This window comes from Parasteatoda tepidariorum, chromosome 2 (genome assembly GCF_043381705.1).
Source record: "Parasteatoda tepidariorum isolate YZ-2023 chromosome 2, CAS_Ptep_4.0, whole genome shotgun sequence".
Taxonomy (NCBI): domain Eukaryota; kingdom Metazoa; phylum Arthropoda; class Arachnida; order Araneae; family Theridiidae; genus Parasteatoda; species Parasteatoda tepidariorum.
The window spans coordinates 99632322-99654316 of NC_092205.1; the positions used below are offsets into that span (position 1 = coordinate 99632322).

General features: G+C 33.4%; 1 long non-coding RNA gene across 2 annotated transcripts in view; it reads right to left on the reverse strand.

Annotated features, from left to right (window-relative positions):
* Positions 1-21995, reverse strand: part of LOC122272010 (uncharacterized) — a 61140-nt gene that overhangs the window by 18552 nt on the left and 20593 nt on the right. The window contains exons 1-2 of one of the 2 annotated variants that reach the window (XR_011636245.1): positions 9839-10795; positions 6278-6333 (exon numbers count right to left, since the gene is read on the reverse strand). The exons of the other annotated variant lie outside the window; for it this stretch is intronic. This is a non-coding gene — a long non-coding RNA (uncharacterized lncRNA). Of the gene's footprint in view, positions 1-6277; positions 6334-9838; positions 10796-21995 lie in introns of those variants that run through there. 2 annotated transcript variants of the gene reach the window in all.

The window sequence follows — 21995 nt, forward strand, 5'->3', positions numbered from 1 at the left end:
CCGGCTCGCATCGACCCTAGAGCTGGCTTTCGTTAATAAATAATTGTATTACAGATCAAATTGCTTTTAAAATCTGGAGGAGGATATTAATAACACAAAAACCATAAACTAGACAAGAATCTATATTACAGATGTGATGGCGCAGGGGACAGAATTTTCTCCCACCAATGAGGTGAACAGGGCCCGAATCCTGTCAATTGCTGGGCGATATGAATTCCGCACCCGGCTCGCATCGACCCTAGAGCTGGTATCATTAATAAATTATTGTATTACAAATTAAAATGCTTAAAAAATCTTGAAGAGGATATTAATAACACAAAACCTATAAACTAGAAAAGAACCTACATCAGAACTGTGATGGCGCAGGGTACAGAGTTTTCTCTAACCAATGAGGTGAACAGGGTTCAAATCCTGTCAATGGCTGGGTGATATGAATACCTCACCCGGCTCGCATCGGCCCTAGAGCAGGCTTTCGTTAGTAAATAATTGTATTACAGATCAAATTGCTTTTAAAATCTGGAGGAGGATATTAATAACACAAAACCTATAAACTAGAAAAGAACTTCTATGAGAGCCGTGATGGCACAGGGGACAGAGATTTCGCCCACCAATGAGATGAAGGGGGCCCCAATCTCGTTGATGGTTGGTCCATACGCTTTCCGCACCCGGCTCGCATCGACCCTAGAGCTGGCTTTCGTTAATAAATAATTGTATTACAGATTAAATTGCTTTTAAAATCTGGAGGAGGATATTAATAACACAAAACCTATAAACTAGACAAGAATCTATATTACAGATGTGATGGAGCAGGGGACAGAGTTTTCTCCCACCAATGAGGTGAACAGGGCCCGAATCCTGTCAATTGCTGGGCGATATGAATTCCGCACCCGGCTCGCATCGACCCTAGAGTTGGCTTTCGTTAATAAATTATTGTATTACAAATTAAAATGCTGAAAAAGTCTTGAGGAGGATATAGCTAACACAAAAGCTATAAACTAGACTAGAACCTATATCAGAGCTGTGATGTCGCAGGGGACAGAGTTTTCTCCTACCAATGAGGTGAACAGGGCCCGAATCCTGTCGATGGCAGGGCGATATGAATTCCGCACCCGGCTCGCATCGACCCTAGAGCTGGCTTTCGTTGATAAATAATTGTATTACAAATTAAATTGCTTATAAAATCTTGGGGAGGATATTACCACAAAACCTATAAACTAGAAAAGAACCTATATGAGAGCCGTGATGGCTCAGGGGACAGAGCTTTCGCCCACCAAGATTTTGCCAAAATTGCGCCATGTTCGACTTCTTGTATTAAGCAAGAAAGATGCTATTTTCTTTGAAACTTTCATTCTAAGCATTCTTATCTTTTCTGTTTATAAGGAAACTTGCTTATACCAACAAGCCTGCTCTGTGAAACCAAGCGAATTTTGAAGCAGAAAGTGCGTTTCTTGTTTTTCATTGGCGCCATCCGGGGCCTAGAAGTTGACTTTAGACACACACATGTCACAGCCCTTTTAAAGGACGGATCCACTCATGCATCCAGAGCTCATAATTTGGATCTGAACCAGAGAATTATCTATCTCCAAATCAGTTCCCCCAAAAGAAGGATTTGTTAATTAAGCATGGAAGAGTTTGTGTCCCGACAGCTTAAACGTGCACCAATTACCATTCATTAAACGGGCATTCTTCGGCAGACGGGGTCAAACCCACGACCACTTGAAAATGGTCCCAACGCTCTATTAACCAGGCTATCCCGGTTTCCCACGAATTCTCTCATTCGTGGACGTTACAAGATTATGAAAAAAGATTTTAATGACGAATAAAACTACTCCTTTTTTTATCTTCTTCACTTGCGACCATATGAAAACTCGAGATTTGCAGAATTAAAAACAATTTCTTTATCAGAATTATATTCTAAATTATTGTTTTTAACGGCGATTTTATTCAGGCGCATATTTAAGGACTTTTTTCTTGTTGAGACTTTTTCTAAAATCGCTTTTTTTTCTTACATTTTCGGCTTTTTAGTTTTGTTTTAAGAATTAAGAACTATTTTTTTTTCGCTTCATCTTTCTCTAAATTTTGTTAAACTGTGTTTATATAAGGGCACAGGATTTTTAAACTGAGATTCTACTAGAATTGTTTTTTCTTTTGTGTCTAGTTTTACTCGAAATTGTGATAAAATGAAAAACTGAGATTCTTTATTGCTAATTTTTTGTTACTATTGACGTTTTTATTATGACGCGGTATTTTTAAGAGTATTTCTGATGATTTTATTCTTTTATCGCCACTTTTTCTTATATAATCTGAAGAAATAAAATTTGGTTTTTAAATTCAAAACGATATATTTTTGGGTCTGTCATTATCTTCTTACATAACTGTCAGAAAGTACTGTTAGTACTGTTTTCATACCTGTTTTATTACCCAATGGCATAACGGGTTTTGGTTTGATGCCATCAACATGCTTTTCAACTGTGCCAAGAACAATATTAAACACTGCGCATGCGTCGTCATTGCACGCGTTGCTATGGCGACGGCTGCTGTTTTTCTTTTCATTACCAAGTATTTTTAATGTATTTACATAATAATAATTTAAAGTATTTTTTTTTCTTTTTATTCATCATCATCAATGGCTCGACAGCCCATGGTGGGCCTTGGCTTTCTCAAGAAGTTTTTTCCAAGCTAACCTTCTTTTTGCCAGTGTTTTCAAATTTTTAGTTTTTAAGACCAAAAGGTCTTTTTCTAGGCCATCTATCAAACTCAGATTCAGCCTGCCTCTTTTTCGTGTGCCATCTGGTCAGGCATTGAAAACACTTCCATTCTGATAACATTGCCTGCCCATTTTATACTTTATCGTTTACATTCCTCTTATTATTAACGTATCATTACTGTCTTGACGGTGATTTAAATATAAATATGAATACTGAAGAAGTAAAAGTATTTTGTGACGTCTTGAAACACGTACATAGGCAGGATTTGAAAACCAATCAGATGACAATCATCCAGTGAGACAGTTTTTGAAACCCATGATTTGAAATGTTGGGGTGTTTAACGGAGTCAATCGAGAAAGAAAAAGCATTTGACCAATGGGTAACCAGTGATCGTAATAAGGCGTTCACAGCGTTTTATTTTATAATAGGCCTTTTTTTATTGTTTTTATTCCTGTCTATCTTTATTTTGCTATAATTGTGTTTCTAAAATGTATTTTTTCTGTTTCTTGCGCTTTTTTAAATTTACAATTTCATATTCTTTTATAAATGTATAAACTTTCGTTTTTTTATTGCAGTTCTTTTTAGTATATTAAATACGCTAATATGAAACGCTAATAATTACGGCAAAATTTTTTAATAAATATAGATGAAAATTAAGTAAGGTATTTTTGTATTCTTGCATTTTTTTTTCTCTGTTTAATGATTTCAATTCTTTTAATTAACTTAATATTTAGGGACAACCATTGCAGGTTTTTCTCTTTTTATCGTTAAAACTTTTTATAAGCGTTGATTACGTAAATATTAAGAAGCAGCATTTTGTTTTCTCGAGAAAATTGAGTAATATTAAAAAATACAGTTTTCGAGTAAAAGAAACTTTTGCATATCTGGAATTTGCATATTCCAGTGTATTCCGGATTATACACTTTTTACAGTAACATAGATTTCTGATCATCTTTTTTTCTTTTACATGTTTTATGAGCAATGATCTATTTATAAATTTTATGTCAGTTAGGATTCTACTTATTTTTCATTTTTGAACAATGAAACTCTGAACAAATTTATTTTAAACTGGAACAGTATTTCAGGGGAACAGAATTTCGTTATTAAAGATTCATTTCGAAGTCAAGTTCATTTCCCATTAAATTTTAATTTATGTTTGATAATATTTAAAAGCAATAATAAAAATATTTGGCTATACTAATCCCAATAATATCAGCTTTGTTTAGTATCTAATAAATTTTACGATTCTAAACTAACTCGAATTTCATCAAGCATCACTGGTTTAAAAGATTAAACTCTGAATTTTATAAGATAAAACTATTATTTATACCATACTGAAATTTTAAATAAAATTACTTAGGTACAGAATTTTTTTTCACTATTTCAGAAATGAATCGTGTAGTGTATATGATATTTTGAGAAATGCTTTACATAAATAAATAATATGAGCAGCTACTTAAATCGTTTTAAAATTTCAATTTTTGAAAAAGTGACCCTATAAAAAAATGCCACTGGCTGGTTGGTATTACTCATTTCGTCCTATTTCGCTCAGCAACGAAAGCATAAAATTACTTCTGGTTAAATTTTGTCTCTGGAATCCTAAGTTGGAATTTTGTTTTGAAACGTTAGACAAATGGTTCACCCAAAATTTTCATAAAGCAAGCCACAAAAAAGCTACTTGATGACGTAGAAAAAGTTTAAACCTTGCCAAAAATCTTTAGTAATTAGGTTCTCAAAAGGTTTTTACAGAACCAATTGTAAGTTGCAGAATAAATAAATTATTAAAAATTGTTTTTTTTTCCTCTACCAAAACATTATTTACATTTTATCTCTGCCCACATCTCATGTATTTATCACATGTTATATCTCATGTCATAACTAGAAACAAGTTTAAATTTTGATACCGAAAGTTTGCCCTTTGTAGGAAACAATTAGTCCAACTATATGCTACTTTACCAACTAAAATGAGTTACGGAATTTTTTTTTAGTTTTCTTATGATTAGAAAATTTGAATTTCGCCGCCAAGCGATAGCTCATCCCAAGAAATAGTCAGGACCACATTTTTTTTTTCGTTTGTCATCTTGTCAAAAGTACAACCAAAACTAATTTTTCTTTTTTTTTGCCATATAAATTACAGTTTATGACCTAGAAACTTCAAGTATGAATTTTCCCTGCCGTAGCTTAACTTGAACTTGTTGTCCGCACAAACAGTAGCGGTCGCCACAGCAACGCATGCGCACTGATTACTATTACTCTAGAACATAGTTGAATAGTGTGATGACGTCCAAATAAAGTGCGCACGCCATCAGACCCAAAACAAGATCTATTTTAACAATGGGTAATAGGCGTAAGATAACTTTTGCCTTAGAAATTTGAAATACAGCCTTTAAATATTCACCCATCGAAGGAAATCGTTATCCTAACAAAATTTTCGTTAGGCTACCCACCAATAAAAAAAAGTATGACCAAAATATGTTTTAGCTAATTTATTACATAAGAGCTATGATATTTTGCCAAAAATTGTAGGAAATTGCTGGCGCAACAAAAAATTTCATTACCCCACCTAGAAAAAAATATGGCTAGGGCAAGTTTTTAATCTAGAAAGAAATTTTGCCTCAAAACATTGGCTCACTTAACAAAATTATAAGAGCATACGTTGCTTCAACGAAAAATATCGTTAGCTCACCCACCAGGAAAAGTCATGGCCATTAGAAGTTTCTTAAAATGTATAGACTTAAAAATTACGAAACCACAAATTTGAATTCCGCCCACCAAACGCTTAACTCATTTTGGGAAATCGGTAGACGTTCTAAAAGAAAAAAGCTTCTTAAAACAGGCTTTAGGTAACTTTTGTCCTAGAAACTGCAAGGTAGAATTTTTAAAAAAAAAATTCTAAGAAATATTTAGAGTTGATTATCCGACGAAAGGTTCCATTGATTTTCCTGCCAAAAAAATTATGGCTATAACGTTTCAGCTAAATTATGACCTAGAAAGGACAAATTATAATTTGACTAAACGCAAGTTCATTGTAGCATCGCTTGACCCCAACTGAAAGTGAAGGAATTTTAGTGTCGCATGTTAACAATGCTCCTAACTAAGGACTGAATTAGAAATCTAAGACTGTAGGAACCAAACTATCCTATGTAAACCAAATTTGCACGCTCTTTCTAAACAAGATTCGTTTGAAGTATTCATAACAAAAGTAAATTATGATATATTAATAAATTTGAGTTTAACCCACTGGCGGTTATGGAAATGGGCAAAATTGAGAGAATGTTTCTCCCCTACACACAGTTTCCCTATCAGTTAACATGGGAAAACCGGTTTTGCTATGCAGAGAAGTCTGCAGGTTAAAATGCGACTTTTTACGTGCAGAACCGTCAGTGGGTTAAACTTATTTTAATTTTTGTTAACAGGCATCGCTCATAACCTTTCGCCCTCTTTGCCCGAAAAAGAGAGCAAATCACAAATCCCATTCCAACTTTAGGTGCTTTCGATATATTACAACGGCCTGAAAAATTTATTGAAGAACTAGAGAACTAGAAAATTTATAGAAAAACTATTCTTACCAAAGCTATGATGAATCACAAATTACTATTCTCCATCATAAAGACAACATCCTGTCCTATAAATTCCAAAGCAATCAATAAGATATGAATAAAATATCAGCTGTTTTAAAATAATAATAAATTTACGACACATATGAATATGTGGTCACTGAAATTTATTTGTTCGAATAAGAATTTTATTACAATACTACAGGGTGTTTCATATTGAATGGGACAAAAAGAAAACATGATTGTAAACGTTATAATTAATATATTTAGAAAATTTAAATTTACTTAAAAACTACATTTATTCAAGTTTCTACAGGTGTTCAATATGTGCCCCTCCGGTGACACGACAAATGTCTACACGGTAATCCCGCCCCACTCGTGATAGCATATCCCCTGTGATGGAGTTTCTTTTCGTCCTGGGCTTTTGTTCTTGCATAAATTGCCGGTATCCTGGAAATGCTTCACCCACCTGCTTATGTTATGCCGATGCGGTGGTTCCTTTTGAAATTTCGTGCGAAAATGTCTTTGCACAAAAGTTACCGAGGAGGTTTTGGCATATTCAAAAGCGCAGTACGCTTTCTCCTGCATGGATGACATTTTGTTTAACAGCGCCTCCAGCGGCGAGTTCGTCATTCGATGATTTTTCCCTGTTGCCAAATAAAACTTGTACAATTGTAGTTGCAGAACAAATTTGTTTCGGCTGAATAAATCCATTAAGGCAGTCACACATTCTTTTTGTCCCATTCAATATGAAACACCCTGTATTATACGAGCTCAATTGTTCCCCATATTTCTTTCAACGAATACTAAGAGATGTATTATCATTCACCATTGACCACAGGGAGACTAAATATGTATGGGTGATTCCCACGAAATATGACAATTTACAGTCTCTTGCTTCAAGATCTAATACTATACTACTAAAAGAACTTTTTTTAAAAATTTTAATAAATTGCATTTGTGTTAGTATTTTAGAATGACTTTGCATTAACATTGACTGTTTTGTGTATTTGAAAAATTTAATTTAATTTCAAAATGTCATTTTCCTTGCATGTCACAAATAATATTTCCAATAATAACTAGCTTCGAAACTTCCCATAAATTCACCAATATCTAATTTTTTTTTATCTCAACCGCTGTAAGCATTTCTCGAATATATGCAAAGGGTATTATTTACAAAAAATCTTTGTTTAAAATAGTTTCTTCTGTTGTTTGTTTCTTATTTATAGTTTCTTAATTGTTTGTCACAAGAAAATCTGTCATTTTCCTGGTTACTTTTATTTAGTGATTTATAACCAAAATAGATAGCGCTAGCAATTAATATCTTATTTAATAGATTGATTAGAATACCATCCTATCGGAACATGCCTTATTGCATGAATAAAGAACCAACTTTCTAGTTCAAAACCTATTTCAAAAATTTGTAACGTCTTAGGCCGACATTTTAAATTAAAGTTAAATACTATATAATGACAAATTGTCATTATCCTGGCTTATGAATGCCAGGACATTGAAACAGTTACCAGAATTTTTTTTAAATAGTTGAATGTAAAGAGAGAAAGCAAATATTAACCTAATACCAAGTTTATGTAAGATTGCAATATGCTTGAATGTAATCAGTTATTATTTTTATTTAATGATTGATTATTTTACACATTTTTATTCTTTACATATAAGCAACAAAAACATTTTTGATTCTTTTTGAAAGTAATATAAAATACCAGAACAGGGAAAAAGGCATATTTTTAGCCAAACCTAGTAAACATAAAATAATGATTAATTGATACAACCTACCAATCAGGTTACTGCAAGTAATCTAAATGATGTATTGCCTTATTGAAGACCTTTGATGCAACCTTACTCAGAGGAGCATCAATTCTCTTAGACCGAAGTGTTAAACACTATAAGTTAACCGATGCTGAGTGGAAGGAAACTAAAAAAAACATCAAACAAAATTCCATACAGGCAGGCCATTGGCAGTTTATTGTATCTCGCCTGTGGTACTCGCCCTGACATTGCTTATAGTTCTACTTACATGAGCCAGTTTAACAAGAAACCTTCTGAAAAACATTGGCGAAGAGTCAAACACTTATTCAGGTATCTTAAACAAACATCTTTGTTTGACACACAGAAAAACTAGAAAGAAGCTAAAAATATTTTCCGATGCAGACTGGGCAGCAGATTGCATTGACAGAAAATCGTTTAGTGGTTATGTGATCATTCTTGGGGGCGCTGCGGTGTCTTGGTCTAGTAAAAAACAACATTGCACTGCGATGTCTTCCGCAGAAGCTGATTACCTAGCAATGGCCCATGTGACCAAAGAAGTATTGTGGATAAAGTGTTTACTGTTTGAGCTCGGTAAAGAAATGTTTCTACCACCTCCCGTACTAATAACCAGGCAGCTATGTTCATAGCTAAAAATCAAACTCACACATAGACCTTAGGTATCATTTCATACGTGACAATGTAGATCAAAAAATTGTCGAGTTTCAATATATTAATTCACGAGATAATGTAGCTGACCTCATTGCAAAAAAACATTTCGAAGAAAGTACTCAATAGTTTGAGGACTCAGGTTTTATAGAATAACTGTGATATATTATGTATATGTGTAATGATCAATCCCGTGCCCTGGTAAGGGGGAGTGAAAGTAATATAAAATACCAGAACAGGGAATAACGCATATTTTTAGCCAAATTTTAAAAACGTAAAATAATGTTTAATCGATAAGACCAACGATGATAGAATCAACCAATCAGGTTACTGCAAGTAATCTAAATGATGTATAGCCTTATTTAAATTTATTATAGTATTATTAATCAGAATTAAGATTAATTTGCATCTCCAAATTTGTTAAGTTACTTCGTTTTTACTACCTCGTTTGTCAATGCAAAAATATCACACATTTTTAAATTAATACAGGTTATGGAATAATTTACCTTGATCAATTTACTTAAATTTAGTTTTTAGTAAAGTTAATCAGCAAATAGATAAATGAAAATTAGTTCGTTACAGCTTATTATAGGCCATGAACCATGATTGATTAAATAATAATTCATAAACAAATAGCTTAAAATTTATTCACTGGAATGAATAAATATACGTAGTAAAAGTATTAAAATATAAAAACCAAATTTTGTGCTCGAAAGTCTATTTATTTAAAATGGTTAACCTTCATTACTAACAGAATTTATATTGAGTTCGAAAATTCTGAGTGAGATCGTTCTTAAAAATGTTTTCTTTAAAAGAAAAAAGGGGGTGGGGGTGCTGGAAGATTTAGTGTGTATATAAAAAATTTAAGTTTATTAAGTAGTGTGTGAGTATATATATACTTATATCGTTAGAAGCATTTCAGATTTTTTTTTTTTTTTTTTTTGCGAGTGAAGCAAACAAAAAATTTTGCACATTGTGCTTTAAAGTAGTGCGTTTGGCAGTGTCTTTGGAGATCTTACGAGAGCCGGAAACTCTATTAAGTTATTATTAAAACGGTTACATGACTGGTGTGTAAAATTTCAGAATTGCAATACATAAAACAAATAAGAAAGAAAAATAAAGATGGAACGTTTTACTTACAGTGTTTGTCCTTCAAAAGCAACAGTTCCTCTTAATCTGCTCAAAGAAAATGATTCAAAGACCAAAAGAGGAGTAGAGTAGATGTCTTCCCAGAGAAGACCAAGACAGTCCAGGTTATGATCGGCGGAAGCACTGATGGCAGAGGGAGCAGGTTTTAGTTCCTTGGGAAAATAGTAAACCCTTTAGATGACCAGTAGCTAGGCGGGAGAGGGTGGTGCAGACTCTCCTTTCAAAGGGAAGAAAGAGTCGAAGAAACTCCAGGATTATTTCCTTTATACCAATGGTGGGTGGGAGGAATCAGCCAGTCCCTGAGAAGTTGGAATTTCTTTAGGGAGTAAAGTTCAACATAGGTGAGATCATAAGAGGTAGTGTGTGGTAGGCTGCAACCCTCTCTATCCAGGCTATCCGCTAAGTCGTTTCTATAGAGACCAACGTGAGAAGGAATCCACTGCAGGTGAATATTATGCTGAAGGGACAAGAGTTTTAATTAGTTTAGGATGGAAATACTGGTTTTGCCGCCAATATGGGATCTGTTGTTGAGATGTTGCAGGAAGCTGCGGCTATCAATGAGTATCTAAAGGTCTTCAAAACAAAGGTTATTGTGCATAAATAATTCCAGACCCCTGTTGATAGCACGAAGTTCACTTCTGAAAATGAGAAAATCCTTAAAAGCTGAAATAAATAAGAATTAAAAATAAACCGTTTTTTTCTGTTCACAGGAAACATGAAAATGAATTGAAAAGAAAATGTGATGTGAATATTTGAATCTATTAAAGCTAGGACTGAAAACCGTTATGATCACATTGGAGGGAAAAAATTTGAAAGAAATTGAATAAAGTGCCGTGAAACATATTAGATAAACACTAGAAAACAAAATGAAAATTAATTTGGAAAAATTTGGTAGACACATTGAATGAAAAGCTAAATGAAAAAGTATTAAAAAAAAACTGAAAAACTAAAAAANTGGTATGCGTCTCATACAACAACGCCCCCTATAGTTCGTTGCGATCGCGAATAGTTTGAGGACTCAGGTTTTATAGAATAACTGTGATATATTATGTTTAGCCAAATTTTGTAAACGTAAAATAATGATTAATCGATAAGACCAACGATGACAGAATCAACCAATCATGTTACAGCAAGTAATCTAAATGATGTATTGCTTTATTTGTTTATTTGCTTTCGGCAACAGTTGTTGTTGTAATTTTGAAAATATCAATAGAAGCGTCTTTTTCTTTTTTCGACGAAGTTTGTCTCATGTTATAATCTTTATTAAAATATTTCTTTTTCTCAAAATGATTTGCTGATTTGCAATAATAATTTAATTTCGTCACTTTCTACAGTGGATAAAACAATTAATTTAAGCAATTCATGGTCAAACGCAAAGGCTTAAGTTGAGTTACTATTAACTTAAAATGACTGTTTTTTTAACTTCTAAGTAAATATGTCATTTTCCTAGTATTCAAAATTTAGTAAATTTCTATTTTTTTCTTGAACAAATGTCAATAAACCACACTGCTGTTTCTAAGATATTAATAAATGTACTTAAATAAATATACAAAAAACTCGATTATTTTGAAGAAATTTTTTTCCGAATTGTCATGTTTACAGAGAATCACCCATATATATATAAAAAATGTCGATTAAACAATTGCCTGCCATTCGCCACCTGACGCAACTTTTTTCCGCCAAAATCGCGTCATGTGCTCTAAAATCAGTAATTTTGACTTCTTGTATTACTCAAGAGAGATGCTATTTTCTCTGAAACTTTCATTCTACGCATTCTTGTCTTTGCTGTTTATAATTAACTTCCCTATACCAGCAAGCCTGCTTTGTGAAACCAAACGAATTTAAAAGCAGAGGGTGCATTTTTTGTTTTTCAGTCGGACCATCTATGGACTAGAATGCGACTTCAGATACACACACGCGTCACAGCCTTTCAAAACGATGGACAAGCGCATCCATCCATCCTCAGATCTTAATTTTGACCTGAACCAGAGAATGACCTATCCCCAATTCAGTTCCCCCACAAGTATATGGAAACATGGAAGATTTTGTGACCCGACAGATTCAACGTGCCCCAGTCGTCCTTCACTACGTCTTCGGCAGGCGAGGATCAAACTCACTTGAACATGGCCTTAACGCTCTACCAATCAGGCTATACCTGTCTCCCTCGAATTCTTTCATTCGTGGATGTTACATGATTACTAAATAAGATTTCAATGACGAATAAAACTATTTTTGTTGGCTTATTTGTTGCTTTAAACCAAATTTACAAATTTATATACGAGATGCGTATGAAATATTCATAACATAAATAAGTCATGATATATAAGTAAATTTTATCTTAAAATAATTTCCATTTTTGTTATCGCTCAGAACCACTTTGCCTGAATAAGTGAGCAAATCCCTATTCGACTTCAATAAATTTTCTGATCGTTCAAATATGACGAGAGTATAATTCTTACCAGAGCTATGATGAATCACTAAATATTCTTCTCTATCATAAAGGCTGCCCTATAAAATACAAAGTAGTAAATAAGATATGAATAAAATATCAGCCATTTAAAATAGTAATAAATTTACGACACATATGAACATATTTTCACTGTTATTTATTTTTTTTTTTTTTTTTTTTNTTTTTTTTTTTTTTTTGCAAGACTGTTAGATGCGTCCAATTCTTCCCCCTACCTCTGTCAACCAAAACTTGCCTTCTAAATGTAGGGATGAATCATAAGTCACCACCGGCCACAGCGAGACTAAAATGGCGATTAAACAAATACCTGCCGCTTGCCACGTGGCGCTACTTTTTCCCGCCAAAATTGCGCCATGAGCTTCTAAATCAGTGATATCGACTTCTTGTATTACGCAAGAAAGAGGCTATTTTCACCAAAACCTTCATTCCACGCGTTCTTGTTGTTTCGAATGCCACTTGTCTATATCAGCAAGCCTGCTGGGTGAATCTAAGAGAATTTTAAAGCAGAGGGTGCGTTACTTGTTTTTCAGTGGTGCCATCTATGACCAAAAAGGACTTTAGATACACACGTCACAGCTCTTTTAAAGGGTGGATCCTCTTATAGATCCACAGATCAAATTTTTTTGACCTGAGTCAGAGTTTCCCCAGAAGTCTGATTCTTTATGGAAACATGGAAGAATTTGTGAGCCGACAGATTCAACGTGCACCAGTCACCATTTACTTCACGGGGAGTCCTCGACCGGCTGGAATCGAACTCACGACCACTTGGACATAGGCCCAAAGCTCTGTCAAGACCCCTACGCATTCTTTCAATAATGGACGTCACAAGATTAGTAAATGAGATTTTAATGACGAATAAAACTATTTTTTTCTTTATCTTCTCCACTTGAAGCAATATAAAAAACAGAGGTTTACAGTGATAAAAGTTTCTTTTGAAAATTAAAAACAATTATTTTATTAGCATGAAATTCTAAATTATTGTTTTTAATGGCAGTTTTGAGGGGATTTTTTTGGGATAGACTTTTTCTATCACCGCTTTTTTTAAAAATTTTCGGCTTTTAAGTTTTGTTTTAAGAACTTTTATTCCATTTTTTTCTTTTTCCATAATTTTTTTACGTCTAATATTTTTATGTTTGTTTACTGTCTGTTTTTTCTGCTAGTCAACTAGAATTTTTTTTTCTTTGATGGCTAGTTTTTCCTGAAATTGTGGTAATATGAGAAATTGAGATTTTTAGAACTGTTTTTTTTGCTGTTATTCTTTCTTTGTTATTTTTTTTTTGTTTCTATTGACATTTTTTATTACGACATGGTATTTTTTTAAGAGCATTTCTGATGATTTTGTTCTTTTATCGCTACTTTTTCCTATATAATATGGAGAAATAAAATTTTGCTTTCCAATTCAAAATGATCTACTTTTCTGTTTGTTTTTTTGCTTCTTTCATAACTGTTAGAATTGTTTTATTACCCGTTTTAAAATTGTTTTCGTTTATTCCTGTCTATCTTTATTATTTTGCTATAAGTGGTGATTCTTATAAAAAAAATTTCCATTTCTAACGTTTTTAAATTTTGCCGCTTCGTTTTTTAATAAATGTATAATTATTTTTCAGTATATTAAGTACGCTAACATGAAACACTGATAATTTGCTCGAAAATTTTTACTAAATCCGGATGAAAATCAATGATTTAAAGATTAATATGTAAGCTCGTTGCAGGGAACAGTTAGCTCTACACTACCAATCAAAGGAAATTAGTCAAAACAAGTTTTAGATGATTTTTACTATAGAAAGCGCAACTTTTAAATTTGCCTTCAAATTTTCGTCCAGTGTTAGAAATCAGTCAATAATAGCCTCAAAAAATTTTCGTGATCAAAATCACCAAAACAGGTTTGATCAATTTTTGACATTAAAACTATGAATTTGAATTTTGTTTATAAACTATAAACTTTTATGGAAAATCTAGACAAAATAAGATTTTTTTCCAATTGACAGTTCACTTAAAGAAATTTCATGTTCACGTTAACTCGATAAAATATTTCGATAGCCCAGCCGTCAAAAACAACTCTGGTCATAAAAAGTTTTAGGCAACTCTAGAATTATGAACTTCAAACATTAACCCGTTAAAGAAAATCTCAAGCTAAACAAAAAATTTTCTTTAGTCCATCCACAAAAAAAAATTGACCGAAATGTGTAACTAATTCGTTACCTAGAAATCAAAAGTTTGACTATAAAGTCAAAGCTTTAGTTCATGACAGTAAATCATCAACCCAGCAACTTTATAATCTAATTAGCAATAAAAAAGCTTAAATTTTAACTTCAAACGTTAACCTATTGTAATAAAATTGTGAGCACATGCTAGCCAAATTAAAAGTTTTGTTAGAAAATTACTCTTAAAAAAAGATATCGCCAAAATAAGTTTGAGCTAATTTCTGACTAAGTAATCACTTATTAGAATTTTAGGCAAAATGTAAGGTATCGTCAGCCAAATAAAAAATGTTTTCATTTACCTATTAAAAAAAGTTATTTTTTTAGCTTACATTTGACGAAAATCATTTGAATTTCGTCCCCAAACGTAAGCTCATTATACAAAATCACAAGGCTCACGCCAGCTCAAAAAAAAGTTTCGTTTTCAAACTCACCAAAAAATTTAAGTCCGAAGCAAGTTTTAACTTTAAAAATATTTTAACTTCTTTTTTTGACATAACCACATGGTTGAATTTACCCATCAAACTTAAGACCATTTTGGAAAATTGTTGGTCAATGTCATCCAGACCCTCCAAAAAAGTTTATTTTGTATTTTGTCTTAGAAATATTAAATATTGTCGACAAATCTTAAGCCCATTGTATTATATCATTAGACTACTATAACTATTTTCAGCGCACCATTACCATGTGCTTGGTTAAAAACAAAGCAAAAGTCAAGTCCTAGCTAACTTTTGACAGAGAAACTTCAAATATGAATTTTACTTCCTCGCATTAGCTCTCTGTAGACCAAATGCAAAAAACAGACATTGCGAACAAAAATGCTCGTTAACCCATCCGCCAAAAAAATTTAGAGGATAAAAAAAGAGATATATCTAATTTTGCAATAGGAAGTTTAAATTTTATCTCGCGATATCAGCTTACAGACGAACATTTAAATCATATACCAGTCCAACTTAAATTTTCGTTAGTGAGGCAAAAGTTGCCAAACTAAGTTTCAGTTAATGCATTACTTAGAAATCTTATTTATAAAAATTAGCTAACTGTAATTAATCGAATGGATTATGGATACACATTCGATATCTGTAATCCATAATTGAATAGATTACGCATTATAGATATAGATTCAAAGAATATATTATGGCCAAAACGAGTTTTGGATATTTTTTACATTAGGAAATTTGAATACCGCCTCCAAACGTAAACTCATCATTGCGCAAACTGTAAAAATAAAAAAGAACCAAAAAAGATTTTTGCCAACTCCTGATTTACAATCCAAACAATTTGATCCTGTTATCAAACACTAGCTCACAGTAGGATATAATTCTCCTACGGAAAATGAAGAGATTTTTGAGTTTTAAATATCAACTACTCACTTAATATTCTTTCTGCTCTTTGTCAGAAGAAAAAGATAAATGAATCAAAAACCTACCTTAGATTCTTTTGTTATACTCGGGATTTCAAAATGAGTATAGCGATTAGAAACAGCTATAATTACGTAATGAAAAATAATTTATAGCTAAGATTAACATGGAATGTAGATGGAACATAAAAAGTTCTTCAGGGTGCGTAGCCAAATTTTTTAACAAAAAATAAGCACATTTTAAGCACTTTTCAAGCACTCAAAAATTATTTTCAAGCACTTTGAAAAATATCATAATTAGACAAGGTTGGCAAGTTTTTGACAATTGATGGTTTTATCCGGTTTTATTTACAGTGACGAAGACGATGGCGCGTCACCAACGATAATATTAACAAGAGAAATTAAAATTTTCTATCACTAATAGAGAAAAAAAAATTGACAATGTTTAGTTGGTCCCCGAAATCAGCAAAAATTCGAGAGATTTTTTCTATTCTATTACAGAAGGCGAAAACGAAGCTTGAATTTGAGAATGCAGCAGGGTTGCACATGAGAGTCAAAAATCCTTACCACTGAATCCAGCTCAGTATACGCAAGTGCGGACCAGCAAGTATTTTATCAAACATGTAAAACAAATGGTGTTTTCATACACTACAGACCGGCTGTAAGCCGAAATAGATTGGGGTTGAATTAATTGTGAAAACGTTGAATAGGAAAATGTATTTTTGCGCAATTTGTGGCGAAAATCAATTTGGTAAAGAAAATTATCACATTTTGGAAAAGGGAAATTTAAGCACTTTTTAAAAACACCCATGGAAAAAAGCACCTTTAACGGCTTTTAAAGGACGAAAATCGCAAATAAGCACCTTTAAGCACTTTTTAAAAACGCTATGCACCCTGTTCTTTATGTAAGGAGCAGGCGCAGTGAAGCGAAATCCGGCGCATGCGTGAGTTCATTAATGAAAATGACTAGTCCCGTGTAGAAAGCATTCGGGATGTTCGAATTGTCATTCTGTTATCACAGCGCAGAGATTTCGTCAACGTTACAATCAAGAACCTCCAAATAGGAACCATGTTAGCAGATGGCATAGGATGTTTTTTTTTTTTAATGACCGTCGTTGAACAGTCGACCCAATTTTTGGGTTTACGACTACTAATGTTCCACGCCGTAGCCTTGTAACTTTGAACCAATCCAGAAGACAAGGAAACTCATGGATCGGTACCCCCAGAGGTATTGATTTGTTATGGGAACATGGAGGACTTTGAGACTAGACAGATTTACCGTGCATCAGTCACCATTTACTACACGGGGAGTCTTCGACCGGCGGGGACCGAACCCACGAACTCTTGGACATGGGCCCGGCACGTGAAAAGGGGGGAGAATAGCGGAATGCCACGTGTTTCAGCGGAAAATGTTGAAAGAATTCCCCGCACGTATGAAAGAAGCCCACTAAAATCGACGTACGATGTCAGTAGGGAGTTACAAATGCCACAAACGGTTTGAGTTGTTCTCAGACAGAGGCTGCAAATTAAACCATACAGAATTCAACTTGTGCAGCAATTGAAACAGAAAGTCTACGGCAAACGTATGAATTAAGTACGTTTATGCTGTTAAGCATGGGGAATGAAACAATGTCTGATCGTTTCATTTTAGAGATGAAGAAACCTTCCACATAAGTGAAAAGATTAACCGGCGCAACAGTCGAATATGGGGTACGGAGAAGCCTTCCACTGTAATTGAATATGAACGTGACTCAGCGAAAGTTATGAGCTTCTGCGTGATCTCATCATTTAAATTGTATGGTCCTTTTTTCGTCTATGAGCGAAGTGCTAACGTTATCTTAACATGATTGAGGTATAGTTAATGCCACAGCTAGATACTGATTCTACGGATTACATCTTGCAGCAAGATGGAGCCCCTTCACTCTGGGGTACGATGGGTCGTACATTTTTAAATCAACAACTTCCAAACCGTTGAAACTGTTAAAGTGGAGATGCCGACGATGTCTCATATTCTTGGCCACCGAGATCTTCGAACTTGACACCCTGCGATTTCTATCTACGGGGTAATGTGAAAGACAGATGCATGTGCTTCCCACACCTACAACAGTTATTATTTTTATTTTATAAACGTCGTTAAACAGCCGACCAATTTTTGGGTTGAAGACTTCTAATGTTCAACTTAGTAGTCTTGCAAATTTGAACCTAATCCGGAAGACAAAAGAATTCCTGGATCAAGTATTGGGAGAAATTTTACCTTTGTGGAAGACTTTTTGATGGAACTAACCCGTATTTGCGTTACATGGAGAGGAAGACCACAAGAAACTCCCAAGGTTAGCCTGACGGCAAAGATCTCTCACCCGTGATCCGTTTACCACTGAGGATATTTCACATCAGCACTGTGGTCGGTGCAAGCCGGATGCGGATTCGTATCGATCAGCCATCGCCGGGATTCGAACTCGGTTCACCTCATTGGAATGCGAACGCTCTATCCCCGGAGCCATCACGGCTTAAAGCCCACAACAATTGATGAACTCAAAGAACGCATTTGTAACGCATTCACGCATTTGTGCACTCACCGACAAAGTGCGTCGGTGAGTGCACAAATACGTCTGAATGTATGGCGTGAAATGGACTACCGCCTAGATGTTTTCCGCGTGACCAAGAGAAGTCACATAGAAAATCTGTGATGCCTGTATACAAAATTTTGAATTCCCTTCTATATTCTGTGTCAATTTTATCGATGAATTCTTCTTCATTAAATAGTTGTAGCTGTTTGTAATCGCTATATTCATTTTGAATTACCCCGTATCTTACATATACCTGTATATTACATCCCTGTACAACCCTGTATATTACTGTATATTATATATACCTGTATATTTGAAAACCCTATAATTGCTATTGCTGAAGCATAATAAAATTCTTACCAGAACTAGTGGTGTATCACAAATTACCCAGGAGGTCAATGCTATAACTCTTCACGAATACCAATACCAGTTGTCCTGTAAAATGCACAGAAAAATAAGATTCCAAATGAAATTATCAACATTTCTAAAAGGATATTGAGATAGAAAGAATTACTGTTAATTTACACAATGTCTGCAAGTATTATTTGTAGGAGAAAAATATATGATTATATGAAGCACTTACACTCCTATACCTCTGATAACCGAAATTATCCCACTAAAAAAACAAGTTTTAGTTAATTTATGGCTGAAAATAAGAAATATTAAAATTTCTCTTCGATGGTTAGACCGTAGTAGGAAATCGTTAACCTAAAATAATAATAGAGCTAAATCAAGTTTTAAACACCGTTTGACCTAAAAATCAATAATTTGTTTTTACACGCATAGTCCATAGAAAATTGTCGGTCCGAATTTTCCGTAACCTTCAATAACGTTCAACTCCGTAATTTTGAACCTGAAACACGTCAGCAGCCATTTTGAACTTCAATCCTGAAAACAAGGGAGCTTCTGGATCAAGTATTGGGTAAAATTTGCCTTCGCGGAGGACTATTTGATGGAACTAGCCCGTATTTGCGTTGCATGGAGAGGAAGACCACGGACTAATAATGCTAAATACCTATTAAATATTTTAGATTTAACAAGTTATCATATCATTATCATTATCAAGTTATCATTATCATATTTTTTTCAAAAAAAAATTTTATTCTCTTTAAAATTTTTTTTAGCTGTTCTCGTACTATTTTCCTCCTAACTACTAATATCTGAAAAAAGGTATCAAACATTTCAAAGAAGGAATTATTTTTAAAAAACATTAAAAAGTTTAAAATTAATACATTTTACCTTATTCGCTGAGTTAATGACTTAGGCCTCAAATAGGAAAGACTAAATTGCTGTTACATAATTTTTATTTAAAGTAGCTAAATATTTTCGTAAACCACTTTATTTTCAAAAAAATTAGAAATTGCAATTTATATTTACTTTATTTAAAGTTCAAACTAAAGTTTGTTTCTTTTCTCAATATGGCCTAAAAGGAAAATATAAAAAACGAGAATAGAAAACTAAAACTTCAGGTTCAACTTAACAGGTTCTTTTTCAAATTTTCATAATGTGAAATAATTTTTACACTAAACCTTTCTTGGCGTAAAACAAATTTATTTTAACACCTACTATACCACATCACAAACATAAAATTAAGTATTTAAAAATAAAGGTAAATCACATAGTCAAAAAAACGCTTCCCCCCACATTTTAATCCTTTTTACACCACACTAAAATAGAAGAGAGATTCTTTTTTAATTAATTCTTAAGTTTTGTTCATATCTCGTAGCGCCATCTAGTGGTGGCAAACCTTAAAGAAAATATTTTGGAAGACGATATTTTTTTTACCCGTTGGCAAAATGTGTCTTGGTTTGGATTTGATGGCATCCTCACTTTTCAACGGCAATAATTAAGAAGAAACAGTTGCTATGGCGACCTCTGCTGCTTTATAATTTTTTTAGAATTCTTTTTTTCTCTTTTAATTTTGTTATGCATGGCGAGTTTATCTTTGAGATATGGGACCAGTGAGATCCCATAAATACTTCTTGAGTTGTGATTAAAAGAGAATTTCATCATTTGAACGATACTGTTTAATTATTTATTGTTTTAATTAAGAATTGTTTTTAATGTTTTAATTAAGAATCAGAAATTCTAACCTACAGTTCGAACTGAATCGTTTTCAATACTAATTCAGGTGAATATCACAAATAAAGAGGGTCCACACTGATTGACACTGTCCCAAAAGTTGAAGCAAGAAAAAAAAACGATGCCAAAGCCTAAATAGACCGAGGCTGAAAAAGTCAAAAAACGTAAACGGGAATACCTTAAGCGTTACACACAAACGGAAAAATGAAAGGATTCCGTTCGCAAACACATGCATAAAGCCTCACAAAAGTACAAAGCGGTTGAGAGAATTGAACCCTACCAAAGAGCGAATGGTGGATCTCCGAACCCCTTTCATGCAAATACGAGAACTGGGAGTGGATCACTAGTTAGGGATAAAAAGATCCATTGTCAACGTACCCAATGACTTGAACAAGACCGTAGACTGTTTTCCACGCAATATAAATGATTCATTCAGTATTCAAGTAAAATTGAAAAAAAAAGTATAGCTTTCAAATCATATTTCATGCATGAACTTCGAAATGGGCGTATGATGCAGCTTACAGTATCCATAAAACATCATTGTACCAATCTAAAAATGTTAATATTGATCTCGATTAGCAGTTCAGTGTCTATTCAGTCGTCAAAAGAATTTGCACAGAATGTGTCTGAGCTGCATTCAAATATGTCTGCGAACTTGCGTACCCAGCAGTTCAGGAATAACAGTTAAAGATGTCCAAGATGAAAACACAATATTGTTGCTTTTCCAAAGAAAATTAGGCAACAATTATTTTGCCAATGGGAAACCTGTGATATCCTTGAGGAAATCACAATTTTTTTTTCGTTTTATTTCGTTTTTCTTTTTTAAATCGATAAAGATCTATTTCTGAATTAGAACACCTTTATCTTTTTTAAAGGAACAAACTCGTGTGTTCTTTTTTGATAAAAATTTAAAACCTTATAGTAAGGAACAATTATCTCGACGAAATGAATTAGCAGCGTTAATGTGAGTTAATTAAGTAATAATGCTTAACAATATGAGAAAATTTATATAAAAACAAGTAAACAATTTGCGAAAAAGAACTTAAATACTTTAAGGGGCGTTGAAAATGTTTGCTTTGCTAAGTGGCTGATAGGGAACCTGAGATCTGAATTTCTAACATCTGATCAATTAAGTATTTTTTAAAATCTCATATTTGCTTTTACATATTACCAACTTCAAGCTCTTGCAAAGTATAGTTGCTGAAATGAAATATCCTCAGTGGTAGACGGATCATAGGTTAGAGTTCCTTTGCTGTCAGGCTAATCGTGGGAGGTTCTCGTAGTTTTCTTCTCCTTGTTTCGCAAATGTGGGTTAGTTCCATCAAAAAATCCTTTACGAAGGCTAATTTCGCCCCATACTTGATCCAAAAGTTCCTTTGTCTTCAGGATTAAAGTTCAAAATTCTTGCTGACGTGATTCAGGTTCAAAATTGCAAGGTTACGGAGTTGAACATTTGTAGTCGTAAACCCAA